The sequence below is a fragment of the Chrysochloris asiatica genome, unplaced genomic scaffold, assembly GCF_000296735.1.
Source record: "Chrysochloris asiatica unplaced genomic scaffold, ChrAsi1.0 scaffold00120, whole genome shotgun sequence".
In the NCBI taxonomy this organism is placed as follows: domain Eukaryota; kingdom Metazoa; phylum Chordata; class Mammalia; order Afrosoricida; family Chrysochloridae; genus Chrysochloris; species Chrysochloris asiatica.
In genome coordinates, this window is record NW_006408638.1 from 6280437 (window position 1) to 6291430 (window position 10994).

Genomic DNA, 10994 nt, shown 5'->3' on the forward strand with positions numbered 1-10994 from the left:
AGCTTGAGAAAAGCTGAGCATGATTTTCCCTTTTGGTTTTCTAACTCCAGATCTTTTGCACATTTTATTATAATACTTGGCTTTGTCTTCTCATGCTGCCATTTGCAATTTTCTGTTCAGCTCTTTTATTTCCTTCATTTCTTCCAATATACAAGAAAAGGGAGGTTGGCAGAAGAATGATAATGACAGGTGAAGACACAAGGAGGTATGTAAGGGTTGAAAGGGAGTGGTGTGTCCTGCGGGCACTTACCAGTAGTCTTAAAAGAACTTTGTAATATTGCTAGGGCAGAACAGAGGCCAGGCCAAGGGATCAAGGGAAAGAAAGAGGATTACCTGTGAGCACGGCATAGTAAAGTCTGTCCTGACTAGAAGAACTGTGCCCTGAACATTTCTGTCCCTGAATTATAACCTGTTAACTTTCCTAACAAACCCAACAACTGAGTATGAGTTCTGTGTGGCCATGGTAATGAATCACTGAAACCCACATAGTAGAGTGTTATGGGAGGGATGCTCTTTATTGCAAATTCTGATTGTCACCTCCTTTCCCTCCTATTATGTTTGTTAGTTGCAATCAAATTAAATCCATATCAGTGGTAATAATTTTTCACTGATCTACATTCTCAAACCTAATACATTCTGTTTTTAAGAAAAACATACAAGTTTAATATTACTTACTAGATTTTAGTCTAAGGCCATGGAATAAAATTGAAATTACTGGTCAATAGAGCAATTAATTCAGCTCAACATCATGGTCAAATTGGTCTTTTATGTTTTGCCCATATACCTTCTCTTTCTTGCTATAAAGAATCTATATGACGATCGAGGCCACATGTGTTGAGAGAGCGCCCACTGCCTCTCCCCACCCCTATCTCTTACACCACAATGCTGGACTCTGGGCTCCCTCCCAGCTCTCCTGCCTTCCTGTCCACCATGGCCAACAAGGAAGCAGCCTTTGATGATGCCATGGAAGAACAGGTGATTAATGAGGAGTACAAAATATGGAAAAAGAACACCCATTTTCTTTAAGATTTGGTGATGACCCGTGCCCTCAATTGGCCCAGGCTAACTGCACAGTGGCTTCCAGATGTAACCAGACCAGAAGGGAAAGACTTCAGCATTCATCAACTTGTTCTGGGAACATACACATCTGATGAACAAAACCACCTTGTGATAGCCAGTGTACAGCTCCCTAATGATGATGCTCAGTTTGATGCATCACACAATGACAGTGAGAAAGGAGAGTTTAGAGGTTTTGGCTCAGTTAGTGGAAATACTGAAATAGAAATCAAGATTACCCATGAGGGAGAAGTAAACAGGGCCCGTTATATGCCCCATAACCCTTGCATTATTGCAACAAAGACTCCATCCAGTGATGTTCTTGTTTTTAACTACATGACACACCCTTCTAAACCAGACCCTTCTGGAGAGTACAGCCCAGACCCGCATCTCTGTGGACATCAAAAGGAAGGCTATGGGCTTTCTTGGAATCCCAATATCAGTGGGCACTTGCTTAGTGTTTCAGATGACCATACATCTGCCTCTGACGCATCCGTGCTGTTCCAAAGGAAGGAAAAGTAGTGGATGCAAAGACCGTCTTTAATGGACACACAGCCCTTGAAGGAAAGATGTTTCTTGGCATCTGATCCATGAATCTCTGTTTGGGTCAGTTGCTAATGATCAGAAACTTATGATCTGGAAAACTCGTTCAAATAATCCTTCCAAACCAAGTCATTCAGTTGATGATCGCACTGCTGAAGTGAACTGCCTTTGTTTCAATCCTTATAGTGAATTCATTCTTGCCACAATATCAGCTGACAAGACTGTTGCTTTGTGGGATCTAAGAAATCTGAAACTCAAGTTGCATTCCTTTGAATCACATAAGGATGAAATATTCCAGGTTCAGTAGTCACCTCATAATTAAACTTTTTTGGTTTTCAGTGGTACCGATGGTAGGCTGAATGTCTGGGATTTAAGTAAAATTGGAGAACAATCTCCAGAAGATGAAGAAGATGGGCTCCCAGAATTATTATTTATTCATGGTGGTCACACTGCCAAGATATCTGATTTCCCCTGAAATTCCAATGAACCTTGGGTGATTTGTTCTGTATCAGAAGATAATATCATGCAAGTGTGGCAGATGGCCGAGAGCATTTATAATGATGAAGACCCTGAAGGGAGTGTGGATCCAGAAGGACAAAGATCATAGATATGCCTGTACTTGTGATTTTAGACTCCCCTTTTTTCTCTCAACCAAGAGATCAATTTTAACACTGGTTTTGAGACAAGACTATAGTTGGCTATCCCTCTATAAGTACCATCAACAGTGCTATTAGCCCGAACAGCAGGTGTTTTCTAAATGTTAATTGGGACATTTGATTTAGCAAAGCCACAGACTTATATTTAAATTTTCTTCAGGAATTTTCTAGAAACAAACCCAGGACTAAAGTAGCCACAGAAAAGGGAGTGCATGTGTGTGGTTATTTTTCTTCTTAAGCTATAATCCCCAGTTTTTCAGATGCACTTCAGTAAAGGCTAGAGAGGGAAAGGAATAGAGCCAAGGGAGGCAGGTGTCTGAGCCATGAAGTATAATATTGCAAGATGTCATTTTTATTCAGGAAACAGGGGAGATTCGAGTCATACAGATTGCTACTCTAAACTCTTCACACCTGACTCGCCATGATGCACATTTTCCTATGTAGTATACCAATCTCTCCATTCCTTCAGTTAAATAAAAACTTTATTCTACATGTTCCTATTTTCCCATATATGTTTGCTTGTAGTATATTTCTTTCACTGATTTCATATTATTTCTTTCCTTTCTGTGAAATGGTTGGTTTTGTTTTTGGTTTTGATTTTTAACTTGGGACCACCAAGCTGTCAAAATAAATGTTTTTACCTGACAGTTACACCACAGGTAGACTGTCCAATAAATTGAGAAGAGTGAATTGATAGTTGATATACTTGTTTTTGAAGTCCTGGTATGGCGCTGTGGGTTAACACACTGGACTGCAAGGTCAGTTTGAATGGCAAGGTTGTCAGTTCAAGCTCACCAGCTGCTCCTCAGAAACCCTATACAGGGTCACTATGAGTCGGAACTGACTCAACAGCACTTAACAACAACAATACTTGTTTTTAAAATTAAATTAATCCTGGATAAGAGTTCCTTTTTTTAGGAGTTAGTCTTTGACCACTAATTTGGTGCCATCTCCCTTTTGGGTGACCTGTTTAATCAGCAGGCCTGTTTCTCTCCATGAATAACTGTAGAAGTGCTTATAATGGAATAAATTGCTTTTCTACACACACAAAGAGTCTATATGAGGAAGTTTTGAACAGTACACTCTCTAAATCACAGGAAAGGAACATGAGGTAAGAAATCACCAGCTATGTTGTCACTTCTTCTAGTGACAAATTTACTAGAGAAGTAATCATAATAAAAGGCCATTGTATAAGTGTAGTTTTATCCATTGTTTTATACTAAGAGCCCTCTGTCATGTAAACCCATTTGCTCTTTTAGAACTCAGTTACACCACAATTCCTACTTTAAGTGGACCAACATACTAGTTATTATTTACTTGTCACTAAGATCTCAGACTTCTCTGCTTCACTTCTCTGCTCTGTGTCCTGGGATACTGCCTCCTATGAACTAAGTCACCCATACTCTATTGCCAGCTGCCATCTGTTTGAGTTTACAGATGGAAAACACAAGCAGAAGATCAAATAGTAGCAGGAGGAAGGGGCTGGGTTATTTCTCCCCTACTCACCCTTCATATCTAACATTAGCTGAGCCCCTCTACAATTCCATATTCAGTTCTTACTGGACTCTGGAAATAGCATATCTTTCCCTTTTCTGTATAAGACTAGGGGTTGTAATAGTTTCTCACTGTTGCTGGTTTCTGCGTACCACAATATCCCTGGTGTGATCCCCTAATGCTGCCAACACTTGTATTAGTAGACCTTTCATCAATGAATCTCCATTGAACCAACCGATTCTATTAATATTGATATCCTGGCTGAGCTATGCTATATACATATATCATCACTTGGTAAGTCAATGCATCCAAAAAACCGTACAACTGTGATTCAAATCTGTCAAAATGCAATTAAATCATTTTTAATAAAATACAAATGGCTCTCAAAAATGGTATCAAAATTAATATTTTTAAAATGAACAAAAAATAGTATCATTCTGGTTAAACATAATTAGAAATAAGAAATATGGAAAGGAAAAATGCAAGTGGTGAAAAGTGGATGGTGCAACAGTAACAAATAGTTTTGGCAATGTAACTTTGATCATAAAAACAAAAGTGGAAGAAGCCAGGCGCCTCCTAGCCTGGGCCTGTTGAAATGAAATATATGAGAAAAAAGAAAGGAGTTTATAAAAGAAAGATTAAATTGATGGCCATCCTCAGTTAACTGGATACAACTGCAAATGACTTATAAAGAAAGAGAAAGACTTCTGGATACGAAATAGCCTCATGAAAAATCTGCCGGGTAAGAAGTAAATATAAGATAGTAAAACTTGGTTTGTATGTAAGGCAAAATTATGTTCTAATCAGAGAGACTATTTATGACATATTTCTGGCATATTTAGTATCTTGAGGGTATGTAATCACCAGGAGCAGATTTAATATTATATAACTCTGTATAGTGGAGGTGTTTTGTGCTCACTGACCTGTATGCAGGGTACTTCTACACAACATAGCACCAAATAGACACACTAAGCTGCTTTACATTTCTACCTAGAACTAAGTTACTCTAGTTCCTTGGAAGCCATGACTCAGTTGGAGAGCCATAGGAGTTCAATCCCAAATAAATGAGAAGACAAAAAATTCAAGTCCCAGATTATGGAAGGAGTGGGGAATAAAACAACAGACTTCAACAATAGCTAAGGTACTTTATAAGAATTTGTTTTATAAAATCTTGTGTTGAGAAGGGGGTTCATATATGTGAACATAATAATATCAAATGTTATAACTACAAGTACTCTTAAGAATCATGTAGTCCATCTCCTATAAAAGATAATAAAATCTTCTATTAAAAGATAAGTAATTAAGATTCATAGAGACAAAATGACTAAGGTCACAAAAAATAGAGAAAAAAAATCAGAACTAGGATCTGGGTCTTCTGAGCTATCTCAGTTCCAGCGCTGTCCCCCTATTTATTCAGAGAAACCAGGAAAATTCAAAAACTTTGTGGAAAATTCCATTATCCTTTTTTTTTTTCTATCCAATTTTTTTGAAATTATTATTTTGGAGGTTTGGAGAACGGATCAGTTTTCAACTCAACAACTCATAAACGTTTTGTTTCATGTCATTGATTGCAATCTCCACAATGTAACATCATGTATCTCACTGTATTTCCTGTTTCTATTTGATAGCTGTTAGTGTAAATTATACCTCAATGTAAAGAAAACAAAAATACTCAAAACTCGACCAATAAATTTATCATGATAAACAGAGAAGAGATTGAAGTTGTGAAAGACTTTATTTTGCTTAGTTCCACAACCAATACTCATGGAAGCAGCAAACAAGCAATCAATTAGGCCAATCTGATACAAAAGAGTTATTTATTTAAAGTGTTCAAGTGCAAAGATATCAGTATGAGGTCTGAGGTGTGCCTAACCCAAGCCATGGTATTTTCAATCACCTCATATGCATGTGAAAGTTGGACAAATGAATAAAGAAGACAGGAGAAGAATTGATGCATTTGAATTATGGTGTTGGCAAAGAATATTGAAAGTACCATGAATTGCCAGAAGAACAAACAAATCTGTCCTGGAAGAAGTATAACCAGAAAGCTCCTTAGAAGCGAGGATGGCAAGACATCGACTTTTGTTCTTTGGACGTATTGTCAAGAGGGACCAGTTCCTGGAGAAGGACATCGTACTTAGGAAAATGGAGAGTTAATGATAAAGAGGAAACCTCTCAATGAGACAGACTGACATGTTATGGCTCAAACATAATGACAATCATGAGAATGATGCATGACCGGGCAATGTTTCTCTCCATCTTGCAGAGGCTTTCTATGTGTCAGAACTGACTCAATGGCACCTAACAACAACAACAACATACTTTCTTCTACTCTTTCCTAACTCAGAATAATTCCATTGATTTTTTCTAATATACTATTTTTCCACATTTCTTTAAGTCTTTCATATATATGAAGGTACCCTTAAGACACATAAAGAAAGAATTCCCAGAGGAGAAATTAGAGTTAATAGACTTGGCAGTCTATGCTCATGATATGTTAACATATACCCACAGATCTATAAGACCCTGGGTAAACACATAGGGGAGGAGGAGAACTGAGTCCATTTCCTATTATTTAAAGGAGTCCTGGGATGGTGCTGTAGGAAAAGCACTGGACCGCTAACCACAAGGTTGGCAGTTCAAACCCACCAGTTGTTCCTTAGAAACTCTATATAGTGTCACTATGAGTCCGAACCAAGTCAATGGCACTTAACAACATCATCAAAGGTCAGCTATGTGAACATTTCATCATGTATAAATAAAAGTGTCTTTTCTTCCTCTTTTTCTAGTACCAAAATAATTAATGTATTCACATAAAAGTAATAATACTACTTCTCAATACCAAGTTCTGTACCTCATAAAACTAGTTACCATGAAAACAGTCATACCATACCATATCAGGGAATTCACTGTTTTCCCTCTTAATGATCTTTCTAGAGGTGTGTTAAAGCTTTCTATGTTTACAGCTAAAGCAAGCATATTTACATTCTTACAAATTCTAAACATTCTATTTTTGTTTTGTTTTCTTAATTGCAAGTCATGTAGCTAAAGCCCTTTAACCTATGCATAAGAATTTGAGTTTTATCAAGGACAGTCTAGGGAAGTGGCTAAATCCTCAATGAAAAAGAAACATTTCAAATAATATATGCCATGCCAATATATCAACAAGCTAAATTATTTTGCTCATGAGGAAACTGTACATGGACCAAGAGGCAGTTGTTCAAGAACATGGGAACGCTGAATGGTTTAAAATTAAGAAAGATGTGCGACAGGGTTGTACTCTTTCACCATACTTATTCAACCTGTATGTTGAGCAAATAATCCGAGAAGCTGTGTTATATGAAGAAAAACATGGCATCAGGACTTCATTCTTCTTGGATCAACTATCAACACTCATGGAAGCAGCAGTCAAGAAATCAAACGACGTGTTGCATTAGGCAAATCTGCTGCACAAAGCCTTTTAAAGTGTTGAAGAGCAAAGATATTAGCTTGAGGACTAAGGTGCATGTGACCCAAGCCATGGTATTTTCAATAACCTCATATGCCTGTGAAAGCTGAACAGTGAATAAGTAAGACCATAGAAGAATTGATGCATTTGAGTTATGGTGTTAGAGGAGAATATTGAAAGTGCTATGGGCTACCAAAAGAACCAACAGATCTGTGTTGGAAGAAGTGCAACCAGAATGCTCCTTGGAGGCCAGAATAGCCAAACTTCATCTCTCATACTTGCATATTATCAGGAGGGACCAGTTGCTGGAGAAGGATATTATGTTTGGTAAGGTGGAGGGTCAGAGAAAAAAAGGAAGACCCCCAACAAGATGGACTGACAAAGTGGCAACATCAGTGGGCTCAAACATGGCAACAATTGTGAGGTTGGCCCAGCACTGGGCAGTGTTTCATTGTGTTGTACATAGGGTCGCTATGAGTCGGTATCAACTCTAAGGTCCCTAACAACAACAAATTCCTTTTCATTTCATAAAAATTCAAAAGAAAACTATAATTTTTAATGAGAAAGTCATAAGTGTTTTTGTTGTTATTAAGTGCCATAGAGTCTGTTCCAACTTATAGCGACCCTGTATAGAGATTCCGAGGAACAGCTGGTGGGTTTAAACTGGTGGCCTTTTGGTCCAAAGTTCTGTGTTGATTCGACAGTACCACACAAAATAGGCAACATAAAATGTGAAGCTCAACAACTCGGCTGTTTAAATTAAGAAAGGAGATCATTTATTTCAAACAAATACCATCCTTTTTAAAGAATGGCATGGCAATGAGACTTTCTTGACATTTTGAAAGGTGAACACACACCTATTTGCCAGAGATAGCACTTCATCACTTATTTTTGCATGGATAGATGTTTCAATAGTAACAAGCTCAACTCACAAAGTCTTTCAGTTCAATATAATATATGAACACATATTATATTGGCAAGTTTCCCTTCTGCAAAGCCAACTTAGAAGTTTGCTGATGCTACAGAAAGTATACTGAGCAACAAGTGATTTTCCAAATCTGGAAACTAGAAAGTTTCTATGGTGCTGTGAATTATTTAATGTCACTTCTATTCAGAGTCTTTGTAAACTCCCACCGAACAAATTTTTCCTGAAGGGTCTGTGTAAGACAAGGTGGAAGAAGATACATAGGGGATATGATTCTAATTTTGAAAACTTGAGACTTTAACATGGTTATAAAATTAGCCATCCCAGAAGCAGAAGGGAGGATATCACTACCAACAAAGAAGAGCCAGGAATGGGGCACATCCTTTGGACCCTGAGGTCACTGAACAATGAACCTCTTCAACCCAAGAACAGAAAGCTGTGACACCAGAGGAGGAGCAAAGAAGCAGCAGCAGCACAATCAACAGCCAAAGCATGAGACATCGTAGTGGAATTCCTGGCCCAGGGAGTAAGTAAAGCGGGGTGCCTTTGAGCAAGAGGCTTGTTTGAGGAGTGGGGTGCCTCCCTGTACTAAATTTGGGGGAATCAAATTTGCTGACCCGTAGAGTTAGAGCAGAGTGCCTTTGGACTGAGGCTTGTAGTGGAGTTGAATGAGTTTAGCATTTATCAGCAGCCTGAAAAATGCTTTGTGCCATTGCTAGAGCAGTGCAGTAGCCAAGAGGCCTGTGGCTAAAAGGCTAAGGACCAGAAAAAGGCCTGCCTTTTTGGCCCACCTTTCATGGCTGAGAGGTTGTCCTGACTGAACCAACTGAGTCCTCAGCATTTTCTGATTCTGCAATATAAACTGTTAGCTTTATAACCTTCATAAACCCATAACATTGAGTGTAGTGTCTGTGTTCTGTATGATCATTGCAATCTATTATTAAAGCCAGCTTAGAAGTAGAGAGTGTCTTCACCAAAGATGACAGTCAGGTGGCCACCAAATGTATAAAGAAATTTCTACAATCATTAGTCATTATTGTTGTTGTTAAATGCCCATAGCGACCCTGTATAGGGTTTCCAAGGATCGGCTGGAGAGCTTGAACCGCCAACCTTGCAGTTCAAACTGACTTTGAAGTCTAGTACATTAATCCTGGACTTTGAAGTCCAGTGCATTAACCCACAATGCCACATCAGTACTGCACATCTGTTGTTGTTAGGTGGCATCGAGTCGGTACCAACGCACAGCAACCTTATACACAGCAGAACGAAGCTCTGCCCGATCCTGGGCCAACCTCACTACTGTTGCCATGCTTGAGTCTGTCGATGCTGCCATTTAGCCAATCCATCTCATTGGGGATCTTCCTCTTTTTCTCCTCTTTTTCTCTGACCTTCCACCTTACCAAACATCATATCCTTCCCCAGCAAGTGGTCCCTTCTGACAATATGTCCAAAGTATGAGAGATGAAGTTTGGCATCTCCACATTAGTGAGATGTAAATCAAACAACAATGAGATATCATCTCACCCCAGCATTAATAACAAAAAGTTCAAAAAAACAACAACAAATGTTGGCAAGAATGTGGATAGACAGGGACCCTGCTACATTGCTGGTTATTATTCTTGTTGGGTGCCATCAAGTCGATGCCAACTCACAGCAACACTATTAACAACAAATGAAACACTGCCCAATCCTGTGCCAACTTTACAATCGCTGCAACATTTGAGCCCATCACTGCTGTCACTGTGCCAATCCATCTCATTAGGAGGGTCTTCCTCTTTTTCTCTGACACTCCATTTTACCAACAATGATATCCTTCTCCAGTGACTGGTCCCTCCTGACAATATGTCCAATGTATGAGAGACGAAATCTGGCCATCCTGGTTTCCAGGGGCCATCTGGCTGTACTTTTTCCAACACAGATTGGTTTGTTCTTTTAGCAGTCCATGGTACTTTTAATATTCACCTCCAAAACCATAGCTCAAATGAATTAACTCTTTTATGTATTTCCTTATTCATTGTCCAACTTTCACATGCATATGAGGTTATTGAAAATACGATGGATTGAGTCAGTCACACCTTCTGAAACTGATTTCTTTGCTCTTCAACACTTTAAAGATGTCTTGTAAGCAGATTTGCCTAATGCAATACAGCATTTGATTTCTTGACTGCTGCTTCCATGAGTGTTGATGGTTGATACTAGCAAAATAAAGTCTTCGACAACTTCAATCTTTTCTCCTTTGATAAGAATGTTGTTTATTGGTCCAGTGGTGAGGATTTTGGTTTTCTTCACACTGAGGTGTAACCTACATCAAAAGTTGTGGTCTTTGACCTTCATCAGTATTTTAAGTCCTCTTCGCTTTCAGGAAGCAAGGTTGTATCATCTGCATATCAAAGGTGGTAAAATGAGTCTTCCTCCTATCCTGATGCCACATTTTTCTTCATATAATCCAGTTTCTCAGATTATGTGCTCACCATACAGACTAAATAAGTATCATGAAAAAATACAACCCTGATGCACAACTTTCCTAATTTTAAACCATTTGGTGTTGCCTTGTTCTGCCTCTTGATCTACGTACAGGTTCCTCATGAGCATAATGAAGTGTTCTGGAATATTCATTTTAAACTATGCAGTGCATAGTTTGTCATTATCCACACAATCGAAAGCCTTTGCATAGTCAATAGAGCACACGTAAACATCTTTCTGGTATTCTCTGCTTTTAGTCAAGACCCATCTGACATCAGCAATGATATCCCTCATTCCACATCCTATTATGAATCTGACTTGAACCTTTGGAAGTTCTCTGCCAATGTATTGTTACAGTCATTTTTTTATTACCATTAGCAAAATTTTCCTTGCATGGGATATTAATGAT

At 38.5% G+C, this 10994-nt stretch overlaps 1 protein-coding gene and 1 pseudogene across 1 annotated transcript in view; one reads left to right on the plus strand and one right to left on the minus strand.

Moving 5' to 3' along the window:
• Positions 1 to 10994, minus strand: part of IMPG2 (interphotoreceptor matrix proteoglycan 2) — a 214031-nt gene that overhangs the window by 95590 nt on the left and 107447 nt on the right. The gene's annotated exons all lie outside the window — the stretch shown is intronic.
• On the plus strand, positions 931 to 2333 carry LOC102840114 (annotated as a pseudogene).